Raw genomic sequence first — 4,941 nt, 5'->3', positions numbered from 1 at the left:
ATATTTATTTAACATGTATGCTGAGCAAATAATATGAGAAGCTGGGTTCTATGAAGAAAAATGTGGCATCAGGATTGGAGGAAGACTCATTAACAACCTGCGATATGTAGATGAGACAACCTTGCTTGCTGAAAGTGAAGAGGATTTAAAACATTTACTGATAAAAATCAAAGAGCATAGCCTTCAGTATGGATTGCATCTCTATGTAAAGAAAACAAAAATCCTCACCACTGGACCAATAAACAACATTCTTATCAATGGAGAAAAGATTGAAGTTGTCAAGGACTTCTTTCTTCTTGAATCAATTAACAACACTCATGAAAGTAGCAGTCAATAAATCAAATGATGTATTGCATTAGGCAAATTTGCTGCATAAGACCTTTTTAAAGTTTTGAAGAGCAAAGATGTCAGCTTGAGGACTAAGGTTTGCCTGACCCAAGCCATGGTATTTTCAATAACCTCATATGCATGTGAAAGCTGGACAGTGAATAAGGAAGACTGTAGAAGAATTGATGTTTTTGAGTTATGGTACTGGAGGAGACTATTGAAAGTGCCATGGGCTGCCAAAGAACCAACAGATCTGTGTTGAAAGAAGTGTAGCCAGAGTTCTTCTTGAAGGCCAGGATGGCCAAATTTTGTACCTCATACTTTGGACATATTGTTAGGAGGGCCAGTCACTGGAGAAAGATATCATGTTTGGTAAGGTGGAGGGTCAGTTAAAAAAAAGGAAGACCCCCAGTGAGATGTATTGGCCAAGTGGCAGCATCAATGAGCTCAAGCATGACAACAATTATGAGGTAGGCCCAGGACCCTGCAGTGTTTCGTTCTGTTGTGCATAGGGTCACTATGAGTCAGTACTGACTTGATGGCACCTAACAACAACAACAAATATGGGGGAGGGAGAACTCAGAAAAACAGTTTTCCTGGTCCACTTGATTATTTTATTATATAGAGTTAAGTACAATTAATGAACAACATAAGGGGACTATTTTATGATTTCCCATACATATGACTCTTATCTGGAGGCTTCAACATGTTTTGTTGTTGTTGTTTAGTGCCATCGAGTCAGATCTGACTCGTAACAACACAGTATAGGGTTTCTGAGGAACAGTTGATGGGTTTAAAGTATCAATCTTGTGGTTTAAGACCAGTTAAAATAAGTGTTCATTTGACTATGAAATTCTATCTTTACTTCTTCCTTCTAAAGTAATTATTGTACTTAATGTTGATACAAGGATAGGCTAATTTATTTTAAACATTTATTTAAAATATTAAGAATCTTAAGTGAATGAAGGCAATAACTATCATGAGTAAAAGTAGACTTGCTGTGACATAAATGAACTAAATGTGTGGTATATAACCTGTTGTATCTAGTTACTATTGAATCAATTCCAACTCATGAATGCAAAGTAGAAGCAGATCACCAGGCCTGTCTTTTTGTGTACCTCTGAGTGGGTTTGAACCAACAAACTTTCAACTAGTAGTCAAGAATTTAACCCTTTGCACCACTCAGAAATATACAATTTATCTTTGTTGCCAAATTTTACCTGCTTAAACTTCTCAAAAGGAGCTCTGGTAGCATGGTGGTTACGAGTCGGGCTGCCAACCTTAAGGTCAGCAGTTCAAAACTACCAGCAGTTCTGCAGGAGAAAGATGAGGCTTTCTGCTCCTGTAAAGATTTACAGCCTCGGAAACCCTGTGCAGGGTCACTATGAATCGGAACCAACTCCACGGTACTTAACAACAACAAACTTCTCAAACGTTATGATCTAAGAACCTTATGGTGGTGGTTATGTGCTATGGAGAAAGTTCCGATTCATAGTGACCCTGCACAGGGTTTCCGAGGCTGTAAATCTTTACAGGAGCAGAAAGCCTCATCTTTCTCCCACAGAACCACTGGTAGTTTCGAACTGCTGACCTTGAGATTAGTAGTCTGACTCATAACCACTATACTACAAGAACCCTGTATATATAAACTAATTTAATCTTAATTATAACTAAGATAAATCTGCTTTAGAAGAAATACAGCTGAATTCTTGTAAGTGATGATGACAAAAATTCTCTCTCATACTTGGACATGTTAACAGGAGGGTCCCAGTCTCTGAAGAAGGACATCATGCTTGGTAAAGTGAAGGGCCAATGAATAAGAAAGAGTAAGATCCTTCAATGAGACAGATTGTCACAGTGATTGCATCAGTGGGCTACAGCATACCAATTGTGAGTATGGTGAGGGACTGGGCAGAGTTTCAGTCTGTAAACAGGGCAGTGTTTTTTTCAGTTGTAGATAGGGTTGTTGTTAAGTGAAGGCAGGCACCTGAAAACAATGTAACTCTTTTTGCTAATACATGTAAGGAATCCTGGAGGAGCAATTCTTAAGAGCAGGTCTGCTGGTGGGTTCAAAAGGTCAGTTGTTTAAATCCACCAGCAGCTCTGACAATCAGCTTCCATAAAGATTACAGCCTTACCCTTTATGGGGCAGTTCTGCTATGTCATATAGAGTTGTTATGAGTTGAAACAGGCTTAGCATGCAACAACAAGGCTTTCATAGTTAAGGAAACTGAGACATAGGTTGGATACATAGCTTGTCTTGACTCCTGACAAAGCCAGGGTGCAAAACTGGAGAGTTGGTCTGATGACCCGTATGTTCAAGCACTGCACTAGGAGTAAATGAGTAAATGGGTGAACAAATACATAGGTGGTCCCTTCTTCTTCCCTAGTACTGGGTAGCAGTTAAGGTTTTGTGTTAAATTGGTTCCATTGTTTTTTAGTACAGTCCTATTCTTTTCATATCTTAATTACTGCTGATTATAAGCTAGAAACTTTGGGGAAGCTGGATTCCCTATTTTCATTCTCCTATGATTTGCTACACTGGAAAGGCAATTTGCTCAAATGAAAATCCTGCTAAATACTAGCATGGTAAACTGGAGGACGAAGTGCTGTTTATCTATATTGTCTACTGGTAGTAAGGGAACAGTTGAGTCACTGAGAGAATTTGGCTTATTGGCTGTTTGGTATCTAGTATCCTGAGCATTTCCTGCTCATGTTGAAATGGATGCCAAGCACCACCTGTGTGTTCAGATGAACGTCTTGCCTTAGAGCCAGTGACAACTCACTCATCTCATATTTATAATCTGTAGTATTAGGTGGGATGGGTAGTACTGTAATCACTAATCTGTCATGAATCAACACTTACCATAATGGCACAGCATTTTCCACTTGAATTTTCACCTGAGTTTGTGCCTCTCAGTTCACATAGAAGTGCTAATCATATCTCATACAGAAAGCAATTTAAAAATCAATCTCTGCGTTCATAGAAATATGACATTTAATTCTTGGCTGATGTCACTATCATGGGAGGGGTAAGATAACTTCTATTTAAAATTCAGGTAGTTCATTCATTTAATTGCAAAATGGCTCATAGTCGCAGAAATGCCTACACTTCCTTTCTAGGATGAGGCTCTGTAAGTTTATAATGACTCTTTTTGCAGATTTTGTTGTGATAGCCTACTACTTCTTTTAATGTGTTTCCATAAACTGCTCAACTTTTGAAACAATATTTGTTTCACATGGGGATTATATCCAAAGCCTCAAATTAGCTTCTGGTGTCTCCTTTGAGAGAGGGTATACAACTATGCTGCATACATCCAAGACTTATTTTCAACTGCTAATCTTAAATCTTTGTTTTCAACTTCACATTCCAATCATCAGTTATAATCAATGTGTCTTGTTTGCTTGTTTGATCAATTTCAGACTGCAGAAGTTGCTGACTATCTTTTGTTTCCTTATCTTTGTCACTGGTGATTGATGCATAAATCTGAATAATAGTCATATTATCTGGTCTTTTCTGTAGTCATATGGATATTTTCCTATCCATGATAGGGTTGTACTTAAGGACAGATCTTGAAATGGTTTTCTTGCTGTTGTTGTTTGACAGTGAATGTGATGCCATTCCTCTTCAATTGGTCATTTCTGGCATAATAGATTATATGATTGTTTGATTCAAAATTATTAATACCAACTCATTTCAGTTCACCAATGATGGGGATATCAGGATATCAATCTTTCATTTTTGATGACTTCAAGTTTTACTAGATTTATACTTTGTACATTCCATGTTCTAATTAGTAATGGATGTTTGAAACTGTTTCTTCTCTTGAGTTATGACACACCAACAAATGAAGGTTTTGAAATCTTTGTTCCATCCACAACATTACTATCTATTATACTTTATCAATACAGCTCTTCCCCAATTTTATTTTGAATGTTTTCCAAGCTGAAGGGCTCATCCTCTAGCATTACACCAAAAAATCTTCTGCTGCTATTCATAAGGTGTTCAGTGGACTTTTTTCTTTTTTTCAAAAGTGGGATGATGGATCCCTTTTCTTAGTCTGGAAGCTCCACTGAAAGCTGTCCACTTTGGGTGACCCTGCTAATATTTGAAATACTTGTGGCATAACTTCTAGTATCACAGCAACATGCAAGCTACAGAGCTCAACAACTGACAGATAAGTGACTGCTGAAAACAAAGAGAATCTGAAGCACTTTTTGATGAAGTCCAAAGACTAAAGCCTTCAATATGGATTATACTTCAACATACAGAAACAAAAATCCTCACAACTAGGCTAATAAGCAACATCAAATAAAGATAGAAAGGATTGAAGTTGTCAAGGATTTCATTTTTCTTGGATCCACAATCAATGCCAATGGAAACATGAGTCAGAAAATCAAATGATGTATTTCTTGGATAAATCTGATGCCAAAGATCTATTTAAAAGTATTAAAAAGCAAAGATGTCACTTTGAAGACTAAGGTGCAGCTGACTCAAACAGAAAACAAAACAAACCAATGACCATGGAGTCAATTCCAACTCATAGTGAGGAAGACTCATTAACAACCTGCGATGTGCAGATGATACAACCTTGCTTGCTGAAAGTGAAGAGG

The sequence above is a fragment of the Chrysochloris asiatica genome, unplaced genomic scaffold (assembly GCF_000296735.1).
Source record: "Chrysochloris asiatica unplaced genomic scaffold, ChrAsi1.0 scaffold00171, whole genome shotgun sequence".
Classification (NCBI taxonomy): Eukaryota; Metazoa; Chordata; class Mammalia; order Afrosoricida; family Chrysochloridae; genus Chrysochloris; species Chrysochloris asiatica.
This window is presented reverse-complemented; position numbering follows the sequence as displayed.